This window comes from Pelodiscus sinensis, chromosome 12 (genome assembly GCF_049634645.1).
Source record: "Pelodiscus sinensis isolate JC-2024 chromosome 12, ASM4963464v1, whole genome shotgun sequence".
In the NCBI taxonomy this organism is placed as follows: Eukaryota; Metazoa; Chordata; order Testudines; family Trionychidae; genus Pelodiscus; species Pelodiscus sinensis.
The window spans coordinates 11896702-11920432 of NC_134722.1; the positions used below are offsets into that span (position 1 = coordinate 11896702).

General features: G+C 41.4%; 1 long non-coding RNA gene across 4 annotated transcripts in view; it reads right to left on the reverse strand.

The window, feature by feature from the left end:
* Positions 1 to 7500: 7500 nt before the first annotated feature.
* LOC142818189 (uncharacterized) overlaps positions 7501 to 23731 on the reverse strand; it is a 37794-nt gene continuing 21563 nt past the window's right edge. For all 4 annotated transcript variants that reach the window (XR_012906669.1, XR_003089262.2, XR_012906668.1 and 1 more), the window contains one exon: positions 7501 to 7907. This is a non-coding gene — a long non-coding RNA (uncharacterized LOC142818189). The remainder of the gene's footprint in view (positions 7908 to 23731) is intronic.

Here is a 23731-nt window from a genome sequence, read left to right on the forward strand (position 1 = left end):
GGCTTCCAGTATTTGCTAGCTCATGTTTTGGGGCCACTGGGTCGGGGCAGTGACTGCTGGCTCTGGGGAAGTCTACCCCTTTAAGGGCTCCGGGGAAGGGGGAGGGAGAGGAGTGTTCTTGGTTGAGGCCGGAGTGGCCACCAGGGCACCCTGGGAAGGCTGGAGGCCCCCTATTTCAAAATAAGTGTCTACACAGCACTTATTTCGAAATAGCTATTTCGAATTTGGCATTATTCCTTGTAGAATGAGGTTTGCCAAATTCAAAATAAGCGCTCTCCTATTTCGAATTTATTTTGAAATTGCTGTAGGCTGTGTAGACGCTAGGAAAGTTATTTTGAAATAAGGGCTGTTATTTCAAAACTAGCCAATTAGCCTGTCATAAGATGGGATTTTCAGGTCGCTCCTCCACGTCTGTCTTCTCTCCTGAGCCTCCAGTCTCTCTCTCCACCTCCCCCTCTCTCTCTCTCAGCTCTCCTCCCCCTCCTGCCTCTCTCTCTGTCTCTCTCTTTCTCTTCTCTTCCCCCTCCTGCCTCTCACTCAGGGGACTGCGGAACCCAAATGGCCATTTGCGCACCGCACTCCCCGTGCTGCATGAGGGGTCATTCACGGCCAGAGGGCAGGGCCTGGAGCTGCTGTCATGCCGCACATCACCGCCCCGCCCCCCCCTTTGCCTCCCACCATGGCACTCGGCTGACTTCTGCGCCGCTCAGCCGGGCTGCCGTGGGGGAGCAAGCGACTGTTTGGGCCCTGCACTCCTCATGTAGCACAGGCTGCCCAGAGGGAACAGCCAGCATTTCAGGCAACAGCACCGCCCAAAGGGAACAGCCAGCATTTCAGGCAACAGTGCCCCCCAGAGGGAACAGCCAGCATTTCAGCATTATAGACTCAGACACTGGGCTACTATAAATATGATAACTTTGCTGTGTAGACATACCCAAACACAGGTTGCTTGCCTAACAGTGGCTATATAGGCAATGGTTGCTACCATTCTTATATATCTTCCACTACTTGTCTTCTTTTTGTAGTAATACATTGTTGCCACTGAGAGATTATCTGCTTTGGCACAAAGCCTGAGGCCTTCATGTTTACAAGCTCACAGGACATCTTCAATAAATGCACTAAACATCCAGAACGTGAGGAGAGTATCAGGTAAACCATTAGCAGCCTGCACAAGGTGCTTGTTTGCTTCCTGCAACAGAGTCAAATTCTGCTGACCTTCTGATAACCCACTGACCTCTGTGGAAGTTGATGTTTAAGCAATATTTTTCATAACACTCACTGGCCACCTGCTGTTTTTTAACACAATAATTTTAAATTGTTACACAAATTAAAAGAAAATTTGAAAGCTCTCCCCCACCTTTGGAACTTATTGTTTACTATTAGCATGCCACATAATTCATGCAGTAGTTATTTTCACTAAGACCCCGTCAGCCAGTGGACATTAAACATACTGTAAATGAGGACTCTCACTCATCACAATGTTTCAGACCTTTTGTCCTGGTGCAGCAGGGTCTGAAATCTTCTGTCTTACAGAAGAGTCTGATAGCCTTCAATTTTTGATCTGTAGATCTGATGGCCTCAAATTTGTTCTATAGTGAACATTTGTCTGCAGCACAAAAGCAGCAACAATTTGACATGATCAAAAAAAGGCTTAGGGCTGGAATGTAGCAGGTCAGGGCTGAGCAGTCTGGGCAGAGATTTATGGTAATGCTTGCAAAGAAACTGCCAGAGGAGTACTGTGCTACCAGACTCTTTCAGTTCTGAGAAATAAGATTCACTTGGCCAAGCTCTGCTGTCAATTGCAGCAGTATAACTCAACTGCAATCAATGGGCTAAAGTTAAAACATTGTCTGGCAGAAGTATATCCAGGATTCTGTAGTCTAACAGAGTGGGAGTAGTGCCAAAGAGGCAAAGCTAGTATTGGCATGTGAGATTGTTATGTGAGCTATAACTCAGTATTTTAGGGTATGTCTACACTACCACCCTAGTTCAAACTAGGGTGGTAATGTAGGCAACCGGAGTTGCAAATGAAGCCCGGGATTTGAATTTCCCAGGCTTCATTTGCATAAAGCTGGGCGCCGCCATTTTTTAATGTCCGCTAGTGCGGACTCCGTGCCTCACGGCTATACGCGGCACGGACTAGGTAGTTCGGACTAGGAAACCTACCTAGTCTGTGCCACGTATAGCCGCGCGGCACGGAGTCCGCACTAGCGGACATTTAAAAATGGCGGCGCCCGGATTTATGCAAATGAAGCCCGGGAAATTCAAATTCCGGCCTTCATTTGCAACTCTGGTTGCCTACATTACCACCCTAGTTCGAACTAGAGTGGTAGTGTAGACATACCCTTAGACCTTTTGTGCAATCATCATCATCATCATCATCATCATCATCATAAGTTTTTGCATTCCTGAGACAGGATTCTGTTTGTTTTAGGAGCAAACATCCCCTTTTGCCAATACTGCATATACTCTCCCCATCATGCGGCCTTTTGTTCTTTCGCAACTGCATTACACACAGACAAGTTTCCTGTAAAGTGACAAAGAATGCAAGTTTCTGGTGTAATTTAGATAGCAGATTTCAGGTCTGCACTTTCAGTCTAGACAAGCATCTGAACTTCTGTTGGTGAAAAAGTGCTTGCAGAATTGGTCAATGAAATAATTAAGTGGACTGTGCTCAAACTTTTAAATTATTTTTTATTCCACGCTGCACCTGATTTAATTAGATCTCTTTAAACATGCTTGTGGGGGAAAGCATGTATTTGTGGGTTTGAATAAATAAAGAGAGAGATGACATAGAATAACCACAGTTCTCATCAGTCTTATCCTCTTCAAAGACAGATACATTTGAAAGGTCCGGACTGATCAGATTGGGTTAGATCAATCTGTTCTGCAGTAAGGTATGGGGCTATTCTTCACTGACCAGTAACAATCCAGGGATGTAATAATTCCTAAAAGAGGCAGGATTCCTTTTGGCATCTACTTATACCAGGTGGGTAGCCCATGAATAGCAGACTTCTACTCTTCTCCACAATGCTGACACAGCTGTGCTGGATGGTGTGTTGGGTGGAGCTGGCAGAATAATCCCATGAGCCAGTCTTCTATAATTACACAGTGATGTGAGATATTTAAGCCATCACTACTGAAATTTAATGAAACTATTTTCATTATTGTTTGATATGTTCTGGCAGCAGACCAAGAGTCTTTCAGATTTAACCCTAAATAAATACTTTTGTTATTACTATGGGCTCTATAATTAATCTACTATATATGAAAGTGGCTTGATTTTAATCAAATCAGAGATATTTGTACTGAATGCTGCCTTGATATGCACACATTGATGTGCATTTGCTTCTTTTAAACAAATAACACTGCAAATAGTTAATATACTTGATATAATATAACAGAATGATAGAGATTTGAGATGTCCTTTCCCCATTTATTATAGAACTAATAACAGATTTTGCCTTTTGCATGAAAAAAAAGTAAATATTTTGTTATTTTTAAGGACTGAAGTGAATAAATTGGTCTTTATGAGAATGGAAAATCAGTGTTTAATTTCCATTTGAGATTTTCCCTTACCAAATATAAAAAGTATTGTTACTTTCTCTCTTGTTCTTATTACTGGTATTAGAAAAGATGTAATGTAAGCATTTATCAGCTCTAAAAAACTCTTTGAAATTGTTAATAATTAAAAAAGCTATCCTTTTTTTTTTAAATGATCTGATTAAACTGAATGGTGTGTAAAGAGTTAAGAAAACCAAAGCAATTCATTAGGGACATAGCTTGTATAACTAGAAAATATTTTAATAGAACAGGACTATTTCCTGCAGCAAAAGATTTTTGCAGAGTATTTCAACCAGTTGAATTCACAACAGGAAGTAATTTTCAGTTGAAAATAAGATCATGTGACACTGTCTGTGCTGATAAAAAGATAAATATATCACTTGGTAAAATTTATATGTGTAGTCTAAAGGCAATTTAATGACACTGCATGTTTTACATTAGTTTGTAGTCTTAGAAACATGAAAATAAAAAAGTTGCATGAAATATGATAATTAACTGAACATTAGAGATACGAAAATCACACGAATGACTCTGAGGATCTCACAATCATGTAAAACAGCCATTAAAAATGAGAATCCTCAAATTATGAATTAAATTCAAAATCTGATGTTCTTTACATGTGCATTATGAACGTAGAAATGTTTAAAGCCACCAATTGGTGAAAAGGGAGAAGTGGATGGAATACTTTCTAATTTTCTTATGCTGTCAAGAGATACAAGTATAGAGTTAAACATGTTACATGCTAATGTGCAAATTCACAATCCAACAACACCACTCATAAATCAACCTTCTTTGTTAGCCGCTGATCCAGAAATCAATGAGAATCTTTTCACTGATTCAAAGGGACCTTAGATCTGTCCTTCTAAAACCACTCCAAAGTAGCCTTCAGAGTACTGAGTTCATTTATGTTCCATTTTTATAGGGAGACCAGTCCAATTAAGTAACTAATTTTTTAAAGTCTGCTTTCTCTACTGTCACTGTAAAGCAAGTTTCATTGTATAATATGCTCTTACTAGATCACACATGAGAATGTTTGGCTGTAATTTACCTATTTTGACACATCTGACAAATATTGGAGTATCTGTGGTGGTAATCTCCTTTTAAGGTAGTATTAACATATAACGGGTATGTTTCTAGTGAGATCCTACGTAGATTAATTCTTGGTCTTCCGTTATTTAACATTTTTAGCAATGACCTGGAAGAAAACTTAACATCACCGCCAACAAAATTTTCAGTTGACACACAATTTGGGGTATGTTTAACAATGAAGACAGATCACTGATCCATAACAATCATTTGGTAAGTAAGCAAGCAATATGTGTTTTTAATATGGCTAAATGGATAATCTAAGAACAGATAATGTAGGCCATATGTAGAGTCCTGCATCCTGAATAGCAGTGACTCTGAAAAAATGATTTGCGGGTGCGGGTGGATAATGAGCTGACATGAGTTGCCATGGCAATGTACTGGGAAAAAGGGCTAATGTGATCTCTGGATGCATAAAAATGGGAATCTTGAGTATCGTACCTCTGTGCTTGGCCCTGGTTCAAACACTCCTGAAATTTCATGTTCAGTTCCAGTGTCTACAATTTAAGAAGGATATTGATGTGATGTAATATTCCATATGCTTTATGAAAATATGCTTGTGATATGTCATAACTGAGATATGCTTTATGCAAGATGGCTCATGTATGATATCGTAAGAAAAGTAGTGATTTTTCTGACTATGATTATCCCTTTTGTATGCCCATATCATTTTGTAGATGAAGTTAGGAAGTCAAGTTACATGACCTGTGTATCTGTATTTCATATTTGCTGCTTTGGTTTATTCCCACTGTTGACACTTATGTACAAGAGCAAAAAGGCCAAACAATGCTAGTAGCTTGTTGAGGAAATGCACACAACTACAAGGATTACCTCTGGAACTGGGTGCAGTGGAAACTAGGGAATTAAACAAGTAGTAGTACTTGACTACTCAATTACTTGCATTCTCTCCCCGTGCTGCCTCTAATACAGAGGCAGCAAGGGTTGGGGGAAGCAGGAGCCGGTGCTGGGGGAACCGTCTTTAAAAGCCTGTTCCCCTCAGCACCATCTCTGCAGTGCTATCTGTTCCTCTTTACTCTGCACAATATGCTGAGTCTGAGCCATCTCTTCACTTGCTTGTAGGGATCCTTGGTTGGAGTCCAGGCAGACTCTTCCTCTGCTGTGGATCACTGCTAGACAGCAAGCTAGCTGATTAACCAGTCAGTTAACTCATAAATAAACAGACTTAAAGAAAACCCTGTTACAAGAAAATACAAAAACTGAGAATAACAAGATAGAAATGACTCTTTTCCCGTTGCTACATTTAAAGAGGAGCTGAAGAATCACACTAACTGAGCAAGTGAACTATAACAGTTTGGCTAAAATCAAAACAGCATTCCAAGCATACAATTAACACATAAGAAGTTATTTTTCCCTCCCAGTTTCCCCTGCTATAAATAACAATGCCCATGTTCCCAGGTAGGGTTGCCAGGTGTCCAGTTTTGAGCTGGACAGTCCGGTATTTGAGCTTTTTCTCCGGGAAACAAATTGAGAAAATACTGGACATTTAAATGTCCGGTATTTTCTAATTAAGTAAGTTTTATTATTATCATGAGTATCAGTACGTAGTTGTGTACTGCTTGGCTGGTGGACACGCTCACACTGCGTGAGCATGTCTATCAGCCAGGCAGTACGCAACTACACAATAGGGTGGTGGGGGTGGGGCTCGGCCTGGGATGGCATCCCCGGGGCTGGACTCACTCATATGCCCCGTCGGGACCGTGTGCAGGACGGACAGCACCCCAGGATCTGTGTGCACCCGGTCCAGCCCCTCTCCCCCTGGCCTCCTCCTGGCCAGCCCCGCTCCCCATTGGCTGGTTCCCCCTGGTCAGCCCTGCTCCCCCAATCCCCTCTCGGCCAGCCCTGCTTCCCGCCGGCTGGTTCCTCCCCGGCCAGCCCTGCTCCCCCCATCCCCTCCTGGCCAGCCCTGCTCCCTGCCAGCCATTCTCCCATCCCCCCACAATCTCCCCCGGCCAACCCCGCTCCCCCCAACCACCTCCCGGCCAGCCCCGCTCTTCTCCCGGCTGGTCTCCCCCACATCTGAGATCAAGTGTGTCTGGTATTTTTTTGAAATCATCTGATAACCCTATTCCCAGCTAGAGGGTTGAGATCATCACTACCTGCTGCAAAGTGCTTCAGAGTAAGGGACAACAGCCTGCTCTCTGCTCCTGGCTCAGCTTCTCCCAGGTCACACAGAGCACAAGGCCCTTAGAAAAGCAGCTGCCTTCCTGCTTGCTCATGGAGTCTGATCCCAGCAACAGAGACAGAACTTGTTGGAGGAGACCCCCCTCCCCCAAAAATACCACAACCAGTTCCTGAAGCTTCTGGGTGTGGAATGCTAAATCTGCCTAGCAATAATGACACAGACACAACTGAGTCCTACCTCCCCCGCAGCATCTCTTAAAGAGATAGCTCCCTATTAGGTATATAACTTACACATACCTTTCTCCACATCGAGGGAGATGACAAATTTTTATGAGCTTATGCTGTGCCGATCTTACTTTGTAGCACAAGACAGTATTATTTGGGGTTTGTCTCCCAAAAGTGGTGTGCACGTGAGCACTGCATGAGTCCTCTGGTACACAGCTGACTTCCAATCTATGCAGCTGGATGTGGCCCTACCTGTGTACGTGCTGCCAAAGATTAGAGCGCCTAATTCAGCAAACCAGGGACAGAGAATCCAGGCTGATGGAGCAGAAGAGGCTCAGTGAAACCCCAGTATATCAGGTGGCATCCCAGATGGGGATGGAGATGAGGGAGGAGTGGTTCCAACATGTCACAGTTGATAGATTGGAAAGGGTTCAGAGAAGAGCCATGAGAATGATTAAAGGATATAAAAGTATGCTTGATAATAATAGATTAAGCTCTTTGACTTTATTTAGTTGATAAAAGGGAAACTTAAGGATGACTTTTTAAAATGATAGGTACCTACAGGAGGGGGTGTTTGATACTGGGCTCTTTGAAGTAGCAGAGAAAGGAATAATATGATCAGAAGGCTGGAAGATGGAAGCAAGATAAATTCAGACTTGAAATAAAGTGTAGATTTTTATCAGTGAGAATAATTAACCAGAGGAACACCTGACCAAGGATCATGGAAGAGTTTCCATCACTTGCAGTTTTTAAAATCAAGATTGGATATTTTTCTCAAACATCTTGTCTTGGAATTATTTTGGGAAAATTCTATTCCCTATGTTAGACAGGCAGTCTGGCTAGATTATCATAATGGTCCCTTCAGACTCGGAATCTGTAAGTCTATGAATCTGTAAAACAAAAGAAGTTTCATTAGATCAATCTGCTAAACCTCTACTGCATAAAAATTACACTTTAATGTTCTCAATAAGTTTAAAAAAAAAACTTCCAGATAGTTAGTAGATGCTATGAATTTGTTGAGATCAAATTCAAGTGTTGTGCGGGGTGGGGAGAATTAGAAATGACTTCATTTCCTTTAGAACTATTGTGGCATGATTTATTTATACATAACACGTCCATTATTATGTAAAAGTAATCATTCTGGAAAAATGTTTGTCATTTTATAAATTAGCAATGAATGTCTATTCTAATTAAAATAGCCAAGACCTATGACTGGCTTCATTGAAGTCAATTGGAATTTGATATAGAAGTGAATGGGACAGGATTGGGCCTTTTACTTTGGAGCTCTTTTGTATTTGTATATTATGTTATGATTGGCTACTGGACTGGTTTTGTGGAGGATTAAACTGTAAACGTTAAATCAGCTACGCAGTCCATAAAGAAAAGCAGTTAGTGGTTGCAATGTGAGATGATTGGCTGTTCTCACTGGAGCCAGAAGATTTGCCGTATTTGACTTATTTTGTTTCTGAAGTTCACCCCTTGGCTATGGTCCCCAAGGGCACCGTCCACCAGCAGAGAAAAATCAGAGCTCCATCTGGGCCCCCTACCTATATGTAGCACTGGAGCCTGTCACATCAATTCTCTGCTACCCATGATGTTTGGCTGCTTTTCAGTCTCTTAGTGCCACCACCATAACAGTTCAAAATGGACTGGATTCCAGCATAGAACCTAGCTCAAAATGTATATGAAGGGATTATTTCAGTCCCTGACCACATGTATAGCAGGGACACTAATTAAGAGAAAGGTTATTAAAATGAATCTATTTCAAATTCTATTGATCAGAGCAATTAACTTCTAGTTTTTTCTCCAAAATTCTAGTCTTTTAGAATGACCTCTTTAATAGCAACATGTGAAGTTGACCCCAGTTGTTTACTTAGTGAGCATGTAATATTTTACAGTTTATGTGTATATTCATGAAAAAGCACAGGAAAAAATATGTAAGATTTGGTTTAGCTGCAGGGCAATCTCACATTCACTGACAATTTGTGTGTATTACATAACTATTTACTTTGCTTTTACGCAGGAAAAAAATCAGTTACCAAAGCAACTACTACACTTGTATGCTACTGATGCTATTTTTGAGGTAAAGAACACTGTAAAGGTGCACACATCAATATGTTAGGAACATGTCTCCTTTTCATAGTCAGAAGAAAAAGAGCAATTATAATCAAACTTTTAAAAAGTCTAGTCTTTCTTGCTAACTTTTCTGAATTCTATTTTTCTGAGCAGTTTTCATCCCCATTTTTAATTTGAGGCTATTTGGTGATAATGGATATGTCAGATACGTGTTTAGATATAGGAATATATTCATATATGTCTACTTCTGAGCATGCTTGCATTTTATGTGTCAAATAGCACTAGCAGCTCTGGAGTGCAACAGGAGTTGCTGCATTTTTTATAGTTACTGAAGAAATCTCCATAAAAATACAAGTGGATGACTGTTTTATCTGGTCAGCTAATAAAATGCCTTCCTATCAGTATTTGTGAATGTTCAAAGCAAAATGTCTTCATTCCTTACCATGAAATGAATGCTAAAGGATATAAGATGTTTACATAATATTGCTGTTGCACAAACAACTCTAGTGGTGTGTGAGTGTAGAAGATCAGTTACAGTAGTTCACTTTTCTCCTAAACACAGTCATGACCTAGTTCCAGAACTTGGAAATGCTTGTTATTATTGTGGCAGTAGTCCAAAGGGCAGAGGAAGATATGTAGTTTAAGGATAACTGGATTTTATTTATCAAATATCATCTCATTCTGTTTACAGATTGTGATTTCCTTGCAAATACTTGAAATAACTATTAGATTCAAGTTTCAAAGGTAGCTGTGTTAGTCTGTTTCAGCAAAAACAATGATGCCATAATAAAATTGTTAGAAGTATCAGAGGGGTAGCCGTGTTAGTATGTAACTCTAAGAACAATGAGTAGTTCTGTGGTATCTTAGGGTATGTCTAGACTACATGGCTCTGTCGACGGAACCATGTAGATGAGTTTACTAAACATAGGAAAATGTTTACATTTTTTTTATTTACATCAAAATGGCCGCCACGCTGTGCCAATCAGCTGTTTGGCGGCACAGTGGGGCAGTCTGGACACACTGCGGTCGACAAGGGAAGCTTTAGTCAACTGCTCCGTTATGCCTCGTGAAATGAGGTTTACTGGAGCAGTCAACTAAGGCATCCCTTGTTGACCATGGCTCATCCAGTCTGCCCCACTGTGCCGTCAAACAGCTCATGGAATGAGGAGTAACGGTAGTTCGAACTAGGAAGCCTAGTTCGAACTACCTAGTTCGAGCCCCATGTAGCCGCACTGCATGGGGTTCGAACCAGCGGGGTTTTAAAAATGGCGGCGCCCCGCTTATGCAAATGAAGCCCGGGAAATTCAAATCCCGGGCTTCATTTGCAAGTGCGGTATGCCTACATTACCCTCCTAGTTCGAACTAGGAGGGTAGTGTAGACATACCCTTAGGGTGTGTCTAGACTACATGCCTCCGTCGACGGAGGCATGTAGATTAGCCAGATCGGCAGAGGGAAATGAAGCCGCGATTAAAATAATCGTGGCTTCATTTAAATTTAAATGGCTGCCCCGCTCTGCCGATCAGCTGTTTGTCGGCAGATCGGGGCAGTCTGGACGCGACGCGCCGACAAAGAAGCCTTTCTTGATCGGCACAGGTATGCCTCGTAAAACCAGGTTTACCTGTGCCGATCAAGAAAGGCTTCTTTGTCGGCGCGTCGCGTCCAGACTGCCCCGATCTGCCGACAAACAGCTGATCGGCAGAGCGGGGCAGCCATTTAAATTTAAATGAAGCCGCGATTATTTTAATCGCGGCTTCATTTCCCTCTGCCGATCTGGCTAATCTACATGCCTCCGTCGACGGAGGCATGTAGTTTAGACGTACCCTTAGAGACTAACTAATATATATATATAGTACAGGAATATAGGAATGTATATCTTTCTGGGAAAACCCCACTTCTTCAGATGAGATGAGATCATCTCATCTGAAGAGGTGGGGTTTGTCCAAAAGCTGATAAGCTCATGATACTATATATAAATTAGTCTATAAAATTGTTAGACATTAAGGTGTTACTGGACTCCTTGTCAATGTTTCAAGACATGATTTGTGAAAATATCTTGGTCTGTAACTCATTGTAAGTGTTAGTCTGTCACGAATGTTCACAGTCAATCTGAGTTGGTTTTCATTGGACATATACACCAGCTGATACTATTTTCTTCCTTGATTGTAGGAATGTAATACTTACAATCAGATTTCTTGTGTAAATTTAATTACAGGGCATCCCTGCTATAAGTTGCCCCAGTATACATCTGTTCCTCACTAAAGTAGTTGACACTTGTAGGAACTGATGTGTTATAAGTCCTCCCATTCCTCGCTCTTAAATTGCACAAAAAACACAAATAAACCAATTTGTGCAAATGGAAGTCAGCTATGGGAAAATTCCCCGTTTTAAGTTGTTTTGCTATAGGTCCAAGTTCTTTGGAATGTATCTTGGACTCATAGCAAAGATGGCATATATCATACAACTTTGAAATTTCCTTTCCATTTAGCATTCTGCAACTTTTGCTTAAAATATACTATTTCCATGAGCCTTTAACCTGTAAATCCATTGACTTGCTTGTTTGCAGTATTGATCCCACCCTACGGGCAGTTAGTTACCTGCATAACCAGCTTTACTCATATAATTAGTACTACTGAAGTCAGTGGGACTACTCAGCAGCACCCCGAAGTATATGCACATGTGCCATTAGCAGGGTTAAGGCTACCTGGGAAGCGAAAAGGACAGTTTGTCCTGACACCCCATTGGAGATGGCTCCCACGCCGAGTGGCATTGCCACCTGTTGCACTGATATGCATCACGTCTCACTGATGTTTGGTCTACTGTTCCTTCCATCATTATGGAACAGGTGGATGGGCCAAACTTGAGTTGTGCCATGCTAATTAAAATGAGAGTGGTTCAGTTGTGCTTACAATGTGGAAAACCTCTGGAGCTGCTCCTGTGCCTACTCACGTAAGTAAAATTACTCCTGTACTTATGTGGTTGGAGGATTAGCCCCAAACCAAGCACAAAAAAAAGCTAAACGCTAAAGCAGGTTTGTAAAAAACAGAAACCTATGAATATCTCTGGAAGGTTTTTTTTTTTTTGGCAGTATTTGCCCAGCTCTGACCTGTAAGTCTGGTGTAAATGAGCATGGCTACATGGACGTCAGTTGAGCCATACCCATTTATGCTAACTGATGATCTGACCCTTTCATTTTTAAGATTCATTAATCAGTGCATAAAAATTGTTCACTTGTGTAGAGCTAATGAATGAATGGAAAAATATTTGACCAATATCTTATTCGATGAATAAGAGCAAAAATGAGCAAGTACATTATTCATCTGATAGTTTTCAGCCAGGCCTGACTTTCCCAATATATAAAATGGTGGTAATAATAATAAGGCCTTATTGGGATCTACCGATGAAAAGTGCTAGTAAGAGCTAAGTATTATTATTCTTAATGTATTATACAGTACAGAGTAGTAGGGAAATCGAAACATCTAGCACATTTTGTGTGTATTCCTTGTATCTGTGTCCTTCAGAGCACTTTAGGAGAACTTCTATTTCTTGAACGAAGATTAGATTCCCTGGCAACTAAGTAAAAACTCATCAAATGTTCTGCCACATCTCTGTAAACTGTAGAAATCAAACATTACTCTTCTGCAGAAAATCAGCCAGTTACTTAATGATTTTTTGAACTTGTAAATGTCATGTAACAAACAGATGTATTAAAACCCCCAGATAATGTATAAATGCTTGTGAAGCCCTTAAAGAGGTGAAAAAAAAGTTTTAGTTTCTCTTTATACTTTAACTTTGCATAGTAAGCACTTTTCCTGGCTCCCTCTGCTGGCTATGAAGCTGGCTTGGCTTTCTTTCACTATGATACTACTTTTGCTGATTAAAATAGCTATAGTAGCTCTTTCTCTTGCCCCCCTGTTCTAGGAATTCTTTGCTTAATTATACAATTGTCTTCATGACTGATTCTTTTTCTTGTATGAGTCGCATTCAAACACAAAATTATTTTTTTAAAAGCAACTGCACACTGCATTGAAAAAAGGATCCAAAAAAGGGAGGGAGAAGGAGCTGAATTATTAAGCAGTTGCATCCAATGAGAATTAACTTTTTGAAAACATTTAAAAGAAAATAACTTATTAACAAAGTGCTAACACATCATTTTATTTTTATTTGTTTTTCTTCAGTACAATGTCTATTTTCTCATCACTCTGGATGTGATTTCTGTTATCTGCCATAGCACTTCCCATATCTAAAGCACTTAGCAATTATGAATTCGTTAATTCTGACATTTCCCGTGAACTAAATAAGGAAATAATATCCCAGTTTTACAGATGGAAATGTTAATATAGAGAGGGTATGTAAATGACTTTCTCAAGGCCAAAAAACCCTCAGTCAAAATAAATAATTTTTACATCAGTAGAAGCCAAGCTTGCTCTTTGCAAAGTTGAATGTGTAATTGTACATGTGAAGGGGTGTGGTCACAAAAGATATCTTGAGGCTGCTTATCACTGTGCTGATAGAACCACTGACACTCGCCTCCTTGCTCTCTGGGACTTCTCACCACTCTGTCTTGCTGGGCTAGATCTCCTGATCTCCCCCAGCAAAGGCAAAGAGCTGAGATTACCCTCTCTCCCTCCCCCAAAGAGCAATACAGACACTGAATTACTTCAACTCTAAGAAGAATGCAGTGTCAAGCAAAGCATCCAGGTAACCAACCCCCAATCTGGGATCAGAACCCCAAATAAACCATTCAGGCAAGCCCCCTTTAACAATGAAAGGAGGATCTACACACTGATGGCTCCCCCAGGTAACAATTATTTTCACTGGGCTTGATAGTACATAAAAGTAATTGTATTAAGTACAGACAGTAGGATATAAGTGGTTGCAAGTGTAAACAGAGAGAGCAAAGTCAATTACAAATTTAAAATAAAAGAAAATGCATAGTTAGTTCTAACACACTAAAGCATATTACGAACTTACCCTAAAACTGTTCTTATTTTGGGCAAAACCGTACAAAACAGGGAATATCTTTTTCTCCCTGAGGTCTCTGGCCTCCTTATGCTGTGTCATGCCAGCCAAAGAGAGAGCCTGAAAACTCTGCTTCTTAAATAGATTTCTTTTTGGGCAGGAATTCTTTGTTTCTACATTTCCCCTTCTATGGAAAATTATTTGGTCAGATTCTACCAATTGGGATGGTCACATGTCTTCCTAAGAACAACCACTGCTTAGACTTAAAGGGCAAAGGTAGCTGTTTACAGGTCATCACGTTGATCACTCAGGGTATGTCTGCACAACACCTTATCCTCACCAAAATTTGCATAGCGCAAATTGCATATCTTATTTCGACTGAATTTCAAAATAGTGTATTTCGAAATTTGGCATGTCTACACAGTGCCAAATTTTGAAATAAGTATTTCAAGATATCTCTTAAACCTTTTGAAACAAGAGTTACAGGGATGCTAAAATAGCGTGTCTGCTATTTCGAGACCTATCTCGAAATAGCAGGTGCATTCAAAAGATGCAGGGTAGCTATTTTGGGATACTTCCGGTATCCCGAAATAGCCCTGCTGTATAGAAGTTGAGGTGTCAGAGCACTGGAAACACACTTGATGGCTTTCATTTGCACATTTAACAGCCTAAACCATTCAGATCTAAAGATATACAGATCCAGCAGACTATGACATTAAAACTGATAGGTTACATGAGGTGTTTTATCCAAAGCATTCTTGAGTTACGCATTCTTGAGTTTGCCGGGGGGTTATCAGGAAGGCGAAAGCGCAAATGGAGTTGCGACTGGCTAAGGATGTGAAGGATAACAAGAAAGGTTTCTACAGGCATGTCAACAAAAAGAAGGTGATCAGAGAGGGTGTGCAGTCCCTAATGGATGAAGGAGGTAACCTAGTGACAGAGGATGTAGGGAAAGCTGAAGTACTCAATGCTTTCTTTGCCTCTGTATTCACGGACAAGGTCGGCTCCTGGACTTCTGTGCTAAGCGACGCAAGATGGGAAGAAGATGGACAGCCCTTGGTGGGTAAAGAACAGGTTAGGAACTATTTAGAAAAACTAAACGTACACAAATCCATGGGTCCAGACTTAATGCACCCAAGGGTACTGAAGGAGTTGGCAAATGTCATTGAGGAGCCTTTGGCCATTATCTTTGAAAAGTCGTGGAGATCGGGCGAAATCCCGGATGATTGGAAAAGGGCAAATGTAGTGCCCATCTTTAAAAAAGGGAAGAAGGACGATCCAGGGAACTATAGGCCGGTCAGTCTTACCTCGGTTCCTGGAAAAATCATGGAAGGGATCCTAAAGGAATCCATTTTGAGACACTTGAATGAGAGGAAAGTGATCAGGAATAGTCAGCATGGATTCACAAAGGGCAAGTCGTGCTTGACCAATCTGATTGGCTTCTATGATGAGGTAACTGGCTCAGTGGACATGGGAAAGTCAGTGGATGTTGTGTACCTTGACTTTAGCAAGGCTTTTGATACGGTCTCCCACGATATTCTTGCCAGCAAGTTAAGGGAATGCGGATTGGATAAATGGACGGTAAGATGGATAGAAAGATGGCTAGAAGGCCGGGCCCAGCGGGTAGTGATCAACGGTTCGATGTCAGGATGGAGGTCGGTTTCTAGTGGAGTGCCCCAAGGTTCGGTTCTAGGACCGGTTTTGTTCAATATCTTTATTAATGACCTGGATGAGGGGATAGATTGCACCCTCAGCAAGTTTGCAGATGACACTAAGCTAGGGGGAGAGGTAGATACGCTTAAGGGCAGAGATAGGGTCCAGAGTGACTTGGACAAATTGGAGGATTGGGCCACTAGAAATCTCATGAGATTCAACAAAGACAAGTGTAGAGTCCTGCACTTGGGACGGAAGAATCCCAAGCATAGTTACAGGCTGGGGACCAACCAGTTAAGTAGTAGTTCTGCAGAAAAGGACCTGGGGGTTACAGTGGATGAGAAGCTAGATATGAGTCAACAGTGTGCCCTTGTAGCCAAGAAGGCTAATGGCATATTAGGATGCATTAAGAGGAGCATTGCCAGCAGATCCAGAGATGTCATTATCCCCCTTTATTCGGCTTGGTGAGGCCACATCTGGAGTACTGTGTCCAGTTCTGGGCCCCCCACTACAAAAAGGATGCGGACGCATTGGAGAGGGTCCAGCGGAGGGCAACCAAAATGATTAGGGGTCTGGAGCATATGACCTACGAGGAGAGGCTGAGGGACTTGGGTCTGTTTAGTCTGCAGAAGCGAAGAGTGAGGGGGGACTTGATAGCAGCCTTCAACTTCCTGAAGGGAGGTTCCAAAGAGGATGGAGAGAGGCTGTTCTCAGTAGTGACAGATGGCAGAACAAGGAGCAATGGTCTCAAGTTGTGGTGGGAGAGGTCCAGATTGGATATTAGGAAAAACTATTTTACTAGGAGGGTAGTGAAGCATTGGAATGGGTTACCTAGGGAAGTAGTGGAGTCTCCATCCCTAGAGGTGTTTAAGTCTCGGCTTGACAAAGCCCTGGCCGGGTTGATTTAGATGGGATTGGTCCTGCCTAGTGCGGAGGGCTGGACTTGACGACCTTCTGAGGTCTCTTCCAGTTCTGATTCCATGATAAGGGGATGGTTGGATGAAATAACATGATCTTGGTAACTAATTGACCATTCATTTCCAGTTGGAAATAGGTCAATGGAGGGATGATAGGAGTTGCTATAGGGAACTTTCTGGGTGTCTGGCTGGTGAGTCTTGCCCACATGCTCAGGGTTTAGCTGATCGCCATATTTGGGGTCAGGAAGGAATTTTCCTCCAGGGTAGATTGGCAGAGGCCCTGGAGGTTTTTCGCCTTCCTCTGTAGCATTGGGCACAGATCACAGCTGAAGGACTCTCTGCATGTTGGGGCCTTCAAAGTATTGGAAGGCTTCAATATCTGAGACATAGGTGAGAGGATTATTCTAAGAGGGGTGGGCGAGATTCTGTGGCCTGCACTGTGCAGGGGGTCAGACTAGATGATCATAATGGTCCCTTCTGACCTTAAAGTCTATGAGTCTATGAGTCTATGATATTTATATCCATAAGACAATTTCATAAAGCATGGGGGGGTGGGAAGAGGGTCCATCACAATGCATTTTGGATATAACTGGCTGTTTGCACATAAAAATATGAAGGTTGCACACACAGTTTGTGTAATTGCAATTGTGGATTAGCAGTTCCTCTTCCAGAGATTTGTGATCTAAAAGATGAGATGTGACAGACAAATGGACAAAGTTGGTCAGGTAAGGGTCATAGGATTACAAAAAATGTGTACAATTCATAGCCAGTCAGGAACAGTCATCACAACTGGCCATCTTGCTAGTCAGTATCAGACTGAACTTTTCTGTATTCACTACTATAGAAACAGTGAATTGAAAAATGATTTGAATGATAAGTTTGTTGTCATTTTATGGCTTTTGATTTATTTTCCCCTGCTAATATGAAAATCAAGCCCTTTACATAGTTTATTACTATGAATATTATGCTGAGTTTTCAAACTTGGATATCTAACATTATTATAATAGCTTATGTGTGTAGTTTTCAAAAATACTGGTCTAACTCCTGGATCTTATTGAGGACTTTTGAAAATCCTATATACTGGAATATAAATTTTAGTCATGAATCCTAGATGCCTCAGTTTGAAAACTGGGGGAATTTATGAGCCTAAGATTAGAATATACTTGAAAATCTTTGGGCTTGTAATAATATACTTTGTGCAAGTGCCTAAGTGATTTAGGAGCCTAAATCCTAGTGAGATTGCATTTTGCCCAGCTCAGTTTTGAAGGAAAGAGAACATGTTGCTTCATGTATGCTTTATAGTCACATTTGATGGGTATTTTGCTTGTTGGCACTCTTCCATGCTCCTCGGTGTAGAGTGTGACTTCTTAGCCTATGGAACAAGGCCTTCTAAAGTTAGAATGAGAGTCACATGCTGTCAAGCCTGTTCCCCACTCTGGCACTCTGAGGCTATGTCTACACTACAGGCTTCTTGTGCAAGAAGCTTTTTATGGAAGATCTCAAATTTCTTGTGCAAGAGAGCATCCACACTGCAAAAGTGCATCGAAAAAGCGATGTGCTTTTGCAAAAGAGCATCCAGACTGCATGAACGCTCTCTCAAAAGGAAACTGTGATTGCTATTTACAGAATGGCCACCAGGGCACTTGGGCTTTTTTCGATTGCCTCTTTTGGCGCAAAAAACCCTTTTTCCCCGCCCACACACACCTTTTTGCGCATGAGCTCTTACGCAAAAAGGAGTTATTCCTTGTAGAAAGAGGAATACCTACACTGGAAAAAACCCTTTGTTCTTTCATTTTACTTTTACAAAAATGTGCTTAAGATGTAGACCCTTTCTTCTTGAACCCAGGAAGAAATCACTTGGACTTCTTCCAGAGGAGTACTCCCAAGCTCTTTTAACACAAGAGAGCTCAAATAAAAAGAGAAAACAAACTGCAATCTCTGATAGCTGACCTCTTAGTCTTAGGCATACAAATACAGATCTCCTGTTACCTTCCAAGACACAAGAATCAAATCATTGCCTTAAAAAAGGAAATTTTATTAACAAAACAAAAAGATATATGCTTGGTAAAGTATACTAGGTTGCTAGGTGTTATAAAGCAATGGAGAGAGACCAGATTAAAACAGAGAATAGTATCTCTGGGATTTAGCTTAATTAGGCTACGTCTATCCTGCAAGGTTTTTGCGCAAAAATGGCCGTTTTTACGCAAAAACCTGCAGAGCGTCCACACCTCAAATGCGCTTTTGTGCAAGTAAATCAGCAGTAAAATGGCAGAATTGTCTTTTGCCAGTGTAGGTAAATCTCCTTCTACGAGGCATAACTCCCTCTTACGCTACAGCTATGGCACAAAAAGGCAAGTGTGGATGCTCCAGAGGGGTTTCTTGGAAACCCCTATGGGAAAAAGCAGAGGTGCTCTGATGGCTATTCTTTCTTGTGCAAGAGCATCCATGCAGTGTAGACACTCTCTTGCACAAAAGCACATCACTTTTCCATTGCACTTTGAGGTGTGGATATGCTCTTGCTCAAGAAGTTTTTGCGCAAAAACTCTTGTGCAAAAGACTTCTTGCACAAGAAGCATGCAGTGTAGACATAGCCCCACAGTGTAGAGGTGGGGCACATGGACTCAGCACAGAGAAGTTTCACCAAACAACAAAACAAAGAAAATAACCGGATTGCATCTAAATAGACATTCCCAGGGCTCGACAATCTATTGAATCTACTTGCCCGTGTGCAGTGTGGGACTGGTGAGCGGCTTTCGCTGCGGTTCGTCAAGCCCTGGACATTCCTATCTACTTATGTATTCATGCTTCAAGGTCCAGTCCAGTCCCATGACCAGTATTCTTTGTAGGCATTGTAGTACTGCCTGGTTTAATTCATCTTGCTCCCCCAGCTCCTAGCTTAACACTTTCACAAAGAAAAACAGCAGACAGGTATATCTTTCAATTTAAATCTAAACACCTTATCCTATTGGCTCTTCTGGCTCCCTACCAACACCCCCTATCTAAACCTGAGTTTAACCCTTTACTCACCGAATGCTGGAATGTTCAGAAAAGGCCAGCACTCTTCCTATCACACATGCTCATTCACATTTGTATACAAAGGATGATTTCAATACATATCTTGGAATTAGAGTAATTTCCAGTTTCCTCAAAATAGCTCAAGAGATTTAAAATATTAGGGGCCAAATTAATCCCCAGTGTAATTCCATTTATGTAAATTAAGTTACACCAAGGATGAATTATGTATTATTACTGCAAATATTTATAGTGCCTGGTAGATGGCTGTCATGATGATAGAAGGGTGTCTTTGGACTTACATATTTGGCATTTTTTGTGAGGACTCTTTCTTGAGGAATTACTGCCGTTTCTGTGATTAGGGAAGTAGGAGCCTCTTTGCTTTTGTTGCGGGTCTGATTGTCATTTACAGTTAGGCCCCTTTACACTATCCTGGCCATATGAAGCTTATTAAGGGGGCATACAACAAGGTTGAATAAATGGACATAAAACATGTTTGTATCTGACTCTGCTTCTGTTCCCTGGACTGTGCTTAGAGCAAGAGTCGGCAATGTATGTCATGCGAACCATAAGAGGCACGCAAGATGATTTTGAGTGGCACACGGGGAGCCCACACCGCCGCTGGAGCCTTGTGGTTGGCGCACACCCATGAGGCTGCAGCACCAGCTCTGGGGGGCAGGTGGAGAGGTGAAGAAAGAAAAATCCCCCTCACCCCAGCATGAGCTGCAGAGCTGCATGTGGAGGAGTGCTGCCCTGCCTCCCTCCATGAAAAAGTACCACCTGCAGCTGGGCATCCACCTCTGTTGCTCCCACAGGGCAGGTTGCAGATTGGTCTGTGTGGGGCCCTTCTGGTGGGATGGGCTCTCATGGTGCCCCAGCGGCGGGCGCCCTCTCCCTTCCCCGGCAGCAGGAACGCTGCATCATATTCGGTGGTGGTGGGAGGAGGTGGTGCTGGGGTTGAGGGTGCAACTGGGGGCTCAGGGCCCTTTGCACCCATGGAGGGCACTCAAATCCATAAATAGAAATGAATAAGTTAAATCTTGGCACATCATTTCTGAAAGGTTGCTGACCCCTGCCTTAGAGATTGAGGGTGGGATTTTCAGAGTATTGCTGGGGATTTAGTCATGTATCTTCTGATTAATAGCAGGAAGACAATCTGTTAATTAATGGCTAATTTCCTTGCATGCTTTGAACATTTCAACCTATTAGCTTTCCGAATGGGAATGAGATGGTTGGGAAAAATAAGCAGGGAGTATGTATAAGAGATCATAGGGAAGACCATAATGTATTAAGGGCGTGTGTGTGTGTGAGAGAGAGAAAGAGAGAGAGAGAGAGATTTTGTTCTCACTGGTAAGAAGCTTAATATCTTCCCCTCTATTAAGCTTTCCTTTGGAAAGGAGGATCTTTCAAATATTTAAACATATTTCATTACATTTCATGTGCTCTTTCCTTCTCTTCATGCACTTTGTGTTTGATAGATTTGTCTTTTCACCAAGGCTGCACATGTGACAGATTATATCTATGTATCAACCTGCCATTTAATCTGAATCAAAGGGAATAGTTTATCTAATGTGACAGGTACAGTCATCTGTTGTCAAAGCTGTGACAGTGCTGACCAGGATTATGTGGATGAATGGTCATCTTGATGTTGCAATATGGAAGGTGTAGGTTTTGTGAATAAACTAGAATAGCACAGAGAGATGGACTGCCACTGATGTGGAAATGATGGGATAGACTGGATGCTAATGTAATATATAAAGACATCAGAAACTGAGTAGGGGCTTTAGGATAAAGAGTTTGGGGATGTTGATGTTGAGCACAATAGAGGATGTCTGAAACATACACTTGACCAATCCAGCAGAGGTTATTAGGAATAAAATAAAAAGCAAGTACTTTTTTATGCAGATAAGTCATACATCTTTCATGAGTACTGTACTGCAAACTGGTAACTAATGGCTAATTTCCTTGCATTGCTTTGAACTTTCAATCTATTAATACTGCTGGTAGGAATAAGAAGAAACAAGCAGGGAGTATGAATAAGAGACCATAGGTAAGACCACAGTGTATTTCAGTTACCCTAAAATATATTGGGCTGCTGAGAGTGAAATCTTTCACTGATAAGACTCAATATGTGTATTTTTAGAGGTAACGTCCAACTGATGAAACACTCAAGAGGAGTAGAAATTTTCCTAAACATATTCCTAAACAAATGACCTGAGCATGTAAATAATTTAAAACTGATTGATATCTTGGCTGTGGTGAACTCATCACTGCTAAGTTTGAAACACCTGTGAGACAGCAGTACCTATGATGAAATTTGAGAGTTGGGATTTTTAAAGGAGCCAGAGCATGCTCAGGTTCCAGGTAGATTGAATGGGAGTTGGGCACTCACATTCACTGAGTTCCCCTGTGTAGAAAAAAGTATGGGACTTTTCAAAGCCTTAAATCAAGTATCTGATCTGGGTGTACAACACCTAATTAATTGTCTGCATTAAGAATTATGAATGTGGATCAGAGGCAGAAGAGAATGGATAAGAGGATGAATGAAACTTTCTTTTGGGTGTGGGCTGAAGAGAAGCAGCAAACATAAACAGTAAAACTTTGAGGGAGGAGAAGAGCATGTCCCCTAGAGGCATGGGTAGAGAGAAGGTACTGAAAATACCAGGGGTCAGCCTTATGGATCAGCTACACAATGGTGGAAAAGGCACTGTGACCGGATTGTCTACTATTCCAATTTTATCATATTTAATTGTACGAAATGTTTTTCTTAAAGCCCCAGATCCTGAAACCATGTGAACATAATCATGGAATTAAGGCCAGAAGGGACTATCAGATCTTCTATTCTGACCTGTATATCAGAGGCTAAATAGGTGAAAAAAGTAAATTTCTGGCTCTCAAGGTTCCAGAGGAAAACTTTGAAAATGTGATCTAAATGCTTTCTATTTTATTCCAAATGCATCGTAAAGGCTCAAAAGCCAGAAGGCAAATAGGAGCCCTGCATGGATGATGGGTTTTGTTTTGTTTGGATAAAAAAAAATCATGATATTGTTTGTTATTTTTAATCCTCAAGATTTTGTGGGGCATGACCTATGGTTTTTGAATGCTTGGTTTGGCAATACTGTTGTGAGAGCTCTGTCCAAAGGGAACTTTCTGTTTCTTTCCCAAAGGCAGCTGTAGGATGGAAGGCTGCAGGAATCTTCATGGCTCTTGGAGTCACAGAACTGGCTACAAGACACCCACAGAGGCATGTAGTCTAGACATACCCCTACTGTCTTCCTCCATTTTGGGATGCTGATGGGAGCTACGGGCTGCAGTCATTACCAGGCTGTGATGGTGGCTGTGACTGATATGTAATGTTTAAATAAAAATAATGTACTGAAATACAAAGTCTTCATGCCTCCATAAGGGGAAAAACATAAACATTGAGGGTATGTCTAGACTACTGAGTTTTTTCGAAAAAAGTGGCCTTTTTTCAAAAAAACTTCACCTGCAACTAGATTGCCGTCGCATTCTTTCAAAATTAAATCGAAAGAATGCGGCGTTTTTTTCGACAGCGGTAAACCTTTTATGAGAAAGAACACCTTTTTTCAAAAGAACTCTTTCGTAAAAAGGCATTCTTGACCACAAACAGGGCTTTTTTGAAAGAGAGTGTCCAGATTGCCTGGGTGCTCTCTCAAAAAAGCAGCTCACTTTTTCATAAGACTTGGGGTTGTCTAGATGATCTCTTTCAAAAGAGGCTTTTTCAAAAGAGCTCTTTCGAAAAAGCCTCTTTCGAAAGAGACTTGTAGTCTAGACGTACCCTCAGTGCTTACACATAGAAGCTTCTATGCTACTGGAGGATGAGGGAAGTAGCATTCCGTTTCTGACAATTCCCCACCTACCCCAGTTTATTGATATTTCTGCAATATTCAGGCCCTGTGTGCTATTTTTTGGTTATATGATCTGACCCTCAGGGTACAATTGACATTAATGAGATGTAAATGACAGATGTGGTGCCAGAAGAAAATGTGACCAACCAAAGAAATAAAAAACCGTATCAAGAACAAACGGACAGTTGTAAAGCACATAAATGATCTGGTAAATAGTGTCATTGCTC